This window comes from Mytilus trossulus, chromosome 3 (assembly GCF_036588685.1).
Source record: "Mytilus trossulus isolate FHL-02 chromosome 3, PNRI_Mtr1.1.1.hap1, whole genome shotgun sequence".
In the NCBI taxonomy this organism is placed as follows: domain Eukaryota; kingdom Metazoa; phylum Mollusca; class Bivalvia; order Mytilida; family Mytilidae; genus Mytilus; species Mytilus trossulus.
The window spans coordinates 63,734,548-63,745,192 of NC_086375.1; the positions used below are offsets into that span (position 1 = coordinate 63,734,548).

A 10,645-nucleotide genomic window follows, 5' to 3' on the forward strand; every position below is an offset into this window, starting at 1 on the left:
ATATTATTAAAATGCAGTGTGATATGGCATTAATGAACTCCAGTAATACGTACATCTGCAAAAATACAAATTCATAAAATATTACACCTATAACTAAGGATACTTTTATATATAGGAATTACATGAAGGATGTGTATTTTTGCAAAAAAAAAAGTTACTTTTAAGTAGAAATGTTAAATGAGTAAGAATAAATCACGATTGTTGTGCGTGGATAGTATCATATAATTAAACTTCCTCTGTATTAATGCTTTTAATCAGATTAATGATTAGAACAAACAATTGTTTAATAACAGATCAAACAGAAGAGAAAATAATTTATGTCGCAGACTCATTGTATTTGTATCCGTCATACCACCTGTGGGGTCGATGTCTACACTTAATACCAAATCATGTTCATAAGTTACTTTTCTGATCTATTTTGTTATATCTTTTCCTTATTTAGTTTTATTTTTATCAACAGAAATTAATAATTAGTATTATATAAATAGTTTGTAGATTTCATAGAAGGTTGAGACATAACCTTTTCGATGAAATACGTTCCTTTGTACAGTAGATGTGATAAGTTGTATACATAAGCGACATTTGAGTTGACCAAATTCCTCTGAAATATTTAAAAAAAAAATTATAACAAATTAGATAGTACTTATGATATTTTATTTGAGGAACACAGTTTTTTTTTACAATATTAGATTTATAATGTACATAAAACACATCTTTCAGTTAGTGGTGCTTTTCCAATGTTCATATTCACGAATTCTTGCATCTTTCTGAAAGATAAAAAAGTGATTGAGATAAAATAGTATAGTAATTCAAATAGTTTAATGAAAAGTAAAATCACAAAAAATACCAAACTCCAAGGAAAAATACAAAATGGAAAGTCTATAACAAATTAAAAAAATTAAAGCTTAAACACATTAAGAGAGTGGATAAAAACAGTCATATTCCTCACCTGGCAGAGACATTTTCTTATTTCAAAAAAGGGGGATTAAACTTGTTTTGTAAGCTAACTACACCTCTTATTATAAAATAACATGGATTGTTTAATATTTGATATAATAACGATTGTATTATTCCCACAATTTTCTTAATTCATTCAAACAATAGTATTGGAACCATTCATGGATACTCCATTCATTGTGTGATTAAACTTAGCTGTTACACACATCTGAAACTAGTTTCAAATTGATTAACATAAGGAAAATATATATTCCACACGTAAAGCACTTATGACATGTCACATTGGTTCTACTAGGTTTACGAGCTCTTCAATATTTGAATTCGTTTTGAATTTTCAAATATTTCGGGCATCACCAAAAAGACAGTTATTATCAAAGACGCATCTGGTGCAGTGAATTTTGTATCCTTCAAATATAATAATTGCACATATATACCTAAAAGTAATATAAAAAATACCGAACTCCGATGACAATTCAAAACGGAGAGTTCCTTATCAAATTACAAAATCAAAAGCTGAACACAACAAACGAATGGATGACAACTGTCAGATTCCTGATTTGGTTCAAGCACATTTCTTTGCAGAAAAAGATGAATTGACCCTGGTTTCAGAGCTGGCTTAATTTCTCATTGGTATGACAGTCGTATGGAATAACATTATCAAATCAAACAGACATAACAGTTAAAAATGTCAAAAATGGGGAAACATAATGTATAAATTAAGAAATTTTGGCTGTAAAATAAGAGTAGACATGCACATCCTAGTCATTTCTATTTAAAAAGTGATTTTAATATAAAAGCTTTTATCTCATATTTTTTAGTGTTGAACCACGGTATACGGATTTATTTGCAATTGCATCCGTAACCGATTGCTTCATTTTAAGAAAAAAATTGTCGTTTTTCATGTTTGAGAAATAAATAAAGGCCTATATGAATGAGCTTAATGTCTTATGTTTTATCAAATTTAACATATCAATTGGAAGAAGCACCAAAATTACATACACCAAAATAAAACATATTCCTTTCGAAAAAAAAAAACCAATATATCTCCATATATCTTGCAACTTCGATTTTTGTCGATTGAAAGCGCGTTTTTTTCCACAAATATGTTTCGGTCAGCAAATTTTAAGACTATGTTTTATTCTTTTCATTAACATTTATACCAGCAGTTTGGTGTTACAATTATTTACAGTTTTGTGTATACTCATTTGTAGCCGATTATGAAAAACAGAACAAAATCGTTATTTGGCTTATGAAAAATCACTCAAGAAAAAAAATATATTATGAACATAGTGTGAACCTCTAACTTTCTCACAGCCTGCTCTGCTTAAGTCATCATGGTCTGCATTTTTTAAAAGATTTTCTCTTTTATTAAGTCATCACATAACACTAATTATTCTAATCAACTAATACAGATATTTACAAAGAGTTGCTGATAACATACTTTCGTAATGACCACAACTGAACAATCGAAATGGTTCATATGAATATATTTATGAACATAAAACACACTTAGTAAAGAACCGTCTAACTAACATTGAATTGGTACATTTATAAAACTCTTAATGACGATAAGTTTGCTTTAAATAACAAAGAATTCAACTTTGTAAATTTACCCAAGTGGGCTATATTTAAATATGTCTAAAACAGACAGTAAATCTGGTCTAGATTTGGACATTTAGGTTTCACACGGGAAACAAGTTTACTACAAAAAGGACGAATTTTGTTGCCTATCATATACTTTTGTTTTCGCTATTTAGATAATGTTCTCTCACTAAATAGTTAAAAATTTGGTGACTATGTTAAACGCATATATTCCATCGAGCTAGAGATAATGAATACAACAGATACAGTTAAGTCTGCCTCATATCTTGACTTACATCTAGGAATTGACAATGAGGGTCGGTTGGAAACAAAACTTTACGACAACAGAAATGAGTTCAGCTTCTTAATTGTGAACTTTCTATTTAAATGTAGCAATATTCCAGCAGTGCCTGCATACGGCGTATATATCTTCCAATTGATACGATAATTCCGGGCTTGTGTGTTCTATCATGATTTTCTTGATAGAGGGTTACTGTTCACTAGGAAGCCTTCAAACCAAGAGTTCCAAATGGTGAAGTTGAAATCATCCCTACGTTATTTTACGGACGGCATCACGAGTTGGTTGACCATTATAGAATAACCGTTTCACACATGACGTCGTAACTACAATCCCAATCCCTTTTCATGAATGTGACGTACCAAATTAGAATGTTACCGGATTTGAAATAAAAACAACACGACGGGTGCCACACGTGGAGCAGGATTTGCATATCCTTCCTGAGAACAGAAACAACCCCCAGTTTTTGGTGAGGCTCGTGATGCTTAGTCTTAAGTTTTCTTTGTTGTGTACAATTATTTTTCTGTTTGTCCTTTTAATTTTTAGCCACGGAGTTGTCATTTTATTTGCGATGAGTTTGACTGTCACTCTGGTATCTTCCGTCCCTCTTTTGTATATTTAACAAATTGTTTGTTATGTTTTTATAAAAATGATAAATTGAAAGCTCAAACAAATCTCACGGATAAAAACTACTAATATTTCACACTTGATAATGGCATTTTCTAATGGAGATAAAGGTTGATCTAACCTGGTTTAGCAGCTAGCTATATGTGTTTCCCCCGTATCGTTTTCGACATGTTTTAAAAAATTGATATTAAGGTAGCAGAATAATAGTAGTTCTTTAATCTGTTGTTTTGACTATTGTGTCGTATTTTCGTTTTTGCCATTTTGACTTGGTGTAGATTCGCTTCTTTGTATGTTACCATTTGTTTTTACTCCAGTGCTCCTATTGTTGCTTTTATTACGCACGACCTATGGTGCATGTATAACAGGAAACGCTTAACCTGTCCACGAAAATAGTCTTGCTTCTTGAGTTCATGCGATTTCAGATTTTCTGCGATTAAATATTAATAAATAACCTCCAAAAAAAAACTATTAATATCTGGCAATTTGACCAAATATGTATCAAAGGTAGCAGGCTTATCATTTTTAAAATACGTTAGACGCGCGTTTCGTCTACATAAGACTAATCAGTGATGCTGAGATCAAAGTAGCTATAAAGCCAAAAACAAGTACAAAGTTGAAGAGCATTGATGACCACAAAACACACACACATGAACATTTCGTTAGGTTAAAATGGTGACTGATATCAAAAGATAAAAAAAAAATCAGCGGATCATTCTTAAGCGGCTATTAACGCAAGTTTTCAGTAAATGACACCTTTATAATCCCTTACTAAATCATTTAAGTTTTAAATTCGGTCCTAATCAATGCTAAAAAAAGTATGAATTTGATACACACAAGAAAAAATGTCATCCTAGATATGAAACAACATTTCAGGAAATGAATTGCACTTTCACATATGTTCTTGTTGACAATTTCTGGAAGATTTAAAAGAAGACATTAAGAACTCACATCCTTTTGTACAGATTATCCATAGTGTAGATAAAAAAACCGGCCAGCTTTGATTATCATTAATTACCGTAACCCATAAATATATATAAGAATAGGAAAATGTATTTATACTCGAGTAACCAACTTCTTGAATTTAAATCACTGTGACCTACTCATTCTGTCTAATATTTTCCCGACATATTTTCAGGTTACATTGTGCGATACATTTTGTATTCTAGGGAACTTATATACTCTTAGGTTTATTTTTGCACAATTGCTTGATTAAATTTGCACGATATATTAAACTTTTATCATTTTTTATGAAATTACTATGCAATAGATATTTGGATAAAATTGAAAACTTGCTGGAAGTAAAGTGACTGGTATGATTGATCGTTCTTTAAGTTCTAGTAGCTGCCAGGATTCTTTAATATAATATTGTACACGTCATTGTTCTTATGTGTTTTGTTCTTCTATATAAAACAGATATATATTTCAATGTGTTTCCCTGGTTTGATTATAGAAGAGTGTTAATATCCTAATGCTTTAATTATAAAAGAATATGATAAGGTAAGGAATTGACATTTATTCCCTCTCACCAACATGCGTGTATGTAATTATTCCCAGTCCATAACATGGTCTTTACAGGTTATTTGACTCCTTAAAATCCTGATATACTTTTTAGAAAAACATAGGAAAGGAAAAGGTACATGCGAGTGAAATAAAACACAATATAATGAATTATTATAGGCAACAGTGTTAACTCATGATCATATATGTGAAACTCATTTTGAATATACAAACCAAGTAAAAAAAAACCGTAGGGAACTTTAAAAGAGGAACAAAAGATACGAAAGGGACATATACACTCATTAGACCTATAACGGTTTAATTTATAAATTGTGACTTGGACGGAGAGTTGTCTCATTGACACTCATACCATATCTTCCTTTATCTAATCATAGATCGAAAATAAACTGACGAAATCGGGTGGGTAGATAGGGTTAAAGTTCCGTGTTATGTATGCATCACAAGCAATGTAAATTAGTCCAGACTCAGTTCAAATATCACAATAAAAGTGTTGAAAGCACAATGTCCAAAAACAGTTATCTGACTACGGTCTCAACGGAATATATAATCTATTTATTATATGATACCATCATTGACATAATCGCAAATTGAAAATTTCTATGAATATTTGAGATTGTCAATCATATATTTCATGTTCAGATAACAAAAAGCGGTGGTAATTGAACAACCTATATTAAGTATTTTATCATTACAACATTTCTCAAAGGCTCGTTTCAGTTTAAAAATTAAAAAATCTCACAGCAAGTTACAGTGTTTTATCTCATGTATTAGCATTTTGATACAATAAAATTATTTAAATGGGCAAAGTCTAGAATATTTAACGAAAATTAATTCACTGATATTATTGATTTCTTCTTTAGAAGATTTTTCAATTAAATAATATACAAACAAATTATTTTTTAATGTTGTTTTAAATATCACTATATCTTTGATATTCACATTTATAACAGGAAATGTCCTATTTTAGGTACGACATTCAAACGTTTTGAAAAATGGTATGATAATCTTTTACTTGTTCTTAGAGTATTTTCCGTTTGAGTAAATTTTAGTTATATATGAATCAAATCGGACCTTTTATGAAAGAATCATCATACAAAACACACAATAAAAACATTTTTTTTAAATTATTGAATTAGATAAAGTTAAAAGGCATGTGAAATTGAACTGAAAACAATGATTATAAAGAAACTAAAGAGAGAGAGAAAAAATCCAGCATGAAACAAAAGGCACAATAAGTCTATGAATGAAAGATTATAATCCTGGTACTTTTGATAACTAATTATAAAAACAAAATTATCATTTCTATATTTAAAAGGACACATATTTTTTGAAGAAAAATCATGTAGAAAAATTGAATTTGACAAAAAACATCAGAAATGTATTTACCACTGTGATTCTAGAACTATAATCGCTGTATATATGTTTAACTGAACTACTGTGTCATTAACGTTCATCATTCGTCTCTAATTATGTTTTTGATAGAGAAGCAGAAATTATTTCATCGAGCTAAAAAGTAAAATTTCAAAAATACTGAACTCAAAATGGAAAGTCCCTCATCGAATGGCAAAATTAAAAGCTCAAACACATCAAATGAATGGATAACAACTGTTAAATTCCTGACTTAAAATATCATAATATGTGTTCAATTGATAAGAATATTGAAGTGCAAGATTTTCGAGATAATACTGTTTAAATAAAAATAACTGATATATTTTATATAGACACTTTCTGTTATATTTTGGAACCGGTCATGATCAAACGTTAAGAGAGACTAAGAAAAACATGGACACATATTTAGATGAAATCCATATATTTTGCCACGGATTTTAATGGTTGGAATAGCCAAAATAAAATTTTACATTTTACAAATACAATCAAATATATATGACGATCATTTATTGCTGGGGATGTCTTTTGTTCTCTAGTATATACGGTCATACTCTCAGGTCAATTTCAGTTAAAAAAATTATCTAGAAAAGTCAAACTGTATTCTGAATGCATTTATCATATTTATCTTCTTGGTTAAATATCCAGATGTCTTTCATCTAAATACTTTTCAAAACATTTGGTACACATAAAATGATAAGTTTGACTATGGGAACGTTAAAAATCATTGTACAATTTTAAGATCTGTGCAAATATGGTATTATTTATCATGCATATTATTTTTGAAAACACAGAAATTGTACAATTTTAAGATCTGTGCAAATATGGTATTATTTATCATGCAAATTATTTTTGAAAACACAGAAATGTTACTCAAAAACTCGTCTTACCACGCTGGTAATTTGGTACGTCGGAGACACGTTTTGTCTACACAAAACTCATCAATGACTTTTTAATCAATATAGTTGGAAAGCAATATCGAATAAAAACTTGCTATGCAGAATACTAAACATTTCCCAAAAGATGTGCCAAATACGGTTAGTGATATATACTCCTGGGGTAGAAAACCTATAGTATTGTTTCTAATTCGACAATTCAGAAACAGTATATTAAAGTAAAAACTTAAAATGTACGTGTCGTGGCAATACATATGGTTTATTACTTAAAAACTTTAATACGGAATCATTCATAAAAAGTAAATACAGCTTTTGTGAAAAAAGTAAAATCACAAAAATACTGAACTCCGAGGAATTTGTGTATTATTTTGAAATAATGTTTAACATAGCATAGTGTGTCTTAATGTTGTGAAGTAAAACAGAAAAGGGATAAATACCAGGGGAGGGGTACAGAATTTAAAAAAAGTAGACGAAACTAAACTTACAATACAATGACTAAATTGAAAAACTGAGAAACAACAATTTCGCCAATTAAAAAAAATCATATATGAAAGGCAGAGAAATAATTTATCAAAACATGAAAAATGTTTTGAATATGCAATAAAGTCGTTTAACAAATAATTTAATTTGTATTTAAACAAGTGTATTTATTGTTTCTTGATGGTCAAAACTGTTTATTTATTTTAAAAAATAACCCAACTGGTTTGGTTGAAAATTGTTAATTACTCAATAACTTAATATTTTTATAAATCATATTATAATAATCAAATAATGTCATTTTGGAGAAGAACCTTGTATTTTCTTTTAAGAAAAAATACGCAGAGATGTTTTAAAAAATACGTCAATATGTCAGGTAACCAAGAAATTACATGTGTGGTTATCGATTAGGTTCTAACTAAACCGACATGTTTAAAGATTCAAGTCCACTACATCTTTATATATGTTATTGTTCTTACTACTGTTTCAATATGAGTTTTGAACAGCGGTATACTACTGTTGCCTTTATTTATCAATCCTTTCTATTTGTTTAAAGTTTTGATAATTGTGCAGCTTCTTTTTTTTTTTTTATATTTGTGAATATATTTTTGATATCAGGGTTGTTGTTTGTAAATAAATAATCGAGTGTATGACTTATGAAATATTATTATACATGCTCTGTATATATAAATATTATACAAAAACACACAAACACACAAAAATTATTACTATTGTAGCTAGGATAAATGAACAGTTTCTTAGATAATCTGTATATAGATATTTTTATTATTTAACCTTGTTAATTCAAAACACGAAAAAATTGTACAAAAGTACTTTGAAAAGGTAAAGTTCATATCCGTAAATGTAAACTCTTTGATATATTTTCACTAATGTGGTATTATCAATATTTATATTAATAATAAATAATAATTATAGATAACTACAATACACATTTTAATATGGTTTTAATATTTTCGCTTATCAAATGAATTTGAAATTGAGTGCAACGTTTTTGAGATAGAATCTTAATATATATTATTTTTCTAAAGATAGCTTAAATTGCAATAGAACTGGTTCACCCTATTTTTTTTATCAGATTTTGTTCCAGTATCAATTCATGAATGCTGATTAATCAAGTATATAGAAAACTATCAACACAGTTGAAAAATGTAACGAATTTTGCAAAATTCTAGTTGTCGAAGATATCTTAAATCATAAGACATATCCTAAGATTGTTTTAGTGTTGACATGAATATCAATTAAATGATCATTTTGATAAATTTCCTGTTACAAAACATTGAAATTTTCGAAAACTATAGATTTTCTTATCCCAGAAATTGATAATCTTAGCCGTATTTGGCACAACGTTTTGGAATTTCGGGTCCTGAATGATCTACAACTTTGTACTTAATTGGCTTATTTTGATCTAAGCGTTGCTGATGAGTCTTGTGTAGACGAAACGCGCGCCTGGTGTATTAAAATATAATCCTGGTACCTTTCATAACTATAAGACATATCGTCGCCCTAAATCTGTTGAAGTGTCGTATCGTAAACTTAAGACATCAAAATATGTCTTAAAAAAAGTATCAGTATAATCATGACGATATTTGCTTATGTTTGGTTCTATAAAAAAAAAATTTGCTATCATTTTCATGCTTTTAATGTGTATGGAATTAGATATTGTAATAAAGATATGACCTTTACGGTTTCAAAGGAAATTTCAGAAATATGAATCTTTTCCCAAAAAGTGTTCGTATGAAATGTTTGTCCGCTTTCTTGATTTTATAAGTCCTCATTTTATATATATTTTTTAACATAGCATTTACTGCATGCACACTTCTGAATCATATAATCATTATTTCATTGCTACTTCAACTATTTTATTTAATCAGCATATTCATGATGAAGTACTGTTCTTCATTTATCTGTACCTCTTCTTTGTATTCTAATATCGTAATTATCATTACATAAATAATTATCATTCAAAATATGATAATCATATTATAAATATTAAAGAAAATTATAATAAAATAAAACTATAAAAAAGAAAATGTAGCTAAAATAATCCTTTGACTATCACTATTTGGAATACAACAGGGAAGACATATAAGTGTAGAGTTTATCTATGATGATTATTTATGATGACAATCAAATTGATATCATAACTGTTGTAATCCCAAAGTTGATCGTAAGACCGGATACTTTCGAGTACAATTAAATAGGATATGTTTGTCTTTTAATATCAAATATAAATAATTGCAATCTAAAAGAATTTGTAGGTGAACATTTTAGATTTTCTACAGAAGTTTACAGAAAAAAATGAAAACATAGCACACATGTGTTCTAGCCACTGAAAGTGTAAATTTCCCCTTTGAATATTATAAAGAAAGGGTTGTGTTTCTAAAATAATACATTGCAATTATCATTTCACATAAATTATAATTGAAGCGGTCACATACGTTCGTTAACAGGATACAGTAGATTTATATGAACAGCTTACCTTGTGACCTACTATATGGGAAACCATCACTTTACTTTATGTTGGTTGAGGAAAAGCACCATGTTGTCAAAACACTCTTTCATCTTAACCCTATGAAGTAAGGTTACAATTTATTTAATTTGTTGGTTCATTATGCAAGCTTATTTAAAGCTATAAAATATTAATTTCATAAAGCAATTATTTATGATGTTCTGGATCAAAATCGAAGAAAAGTCTTTATATTCGAGGGACAGGCATTAAAACTTGAACAATCTATATCAATACATTTTTTTAACATCTTTCTATTGAAAGGCTTTATATTGCACCCTTTTTGCATGCAAAATAAAAATGTTATGGTATAAAATATAATGTATTTATAATGAAAAAAGTCATGGCGCGTGAAATATTTAAAATGTTAATGATATT

At 28.7% G+C, this 10,645-nt stretch overlaps 1 long non-coding RNA gene across 1 annotated transcript; it reads right to left on the reverse strand.

Annotated features, from left to right (window-relative positions):
* Window positions 1-637: 637 nt before the first annotated feature.
* On the reverse strand, window positions 638-10,332 carry LOC134709627 (uncharacterized). Its single transcript, XR_010106006.1, has 2 exons — window positions 10,241-10,332; window positions 638-767 (listed from the first exon to the last, which is right to left on the reverse strand). It is a non-coding gene; the product is annotated as an uncharacterized LOC134709627 (long non-coding RNA).
* Between the last annotated feature and the right edge of the window lie 313 nt (window positions 10,333-10,645).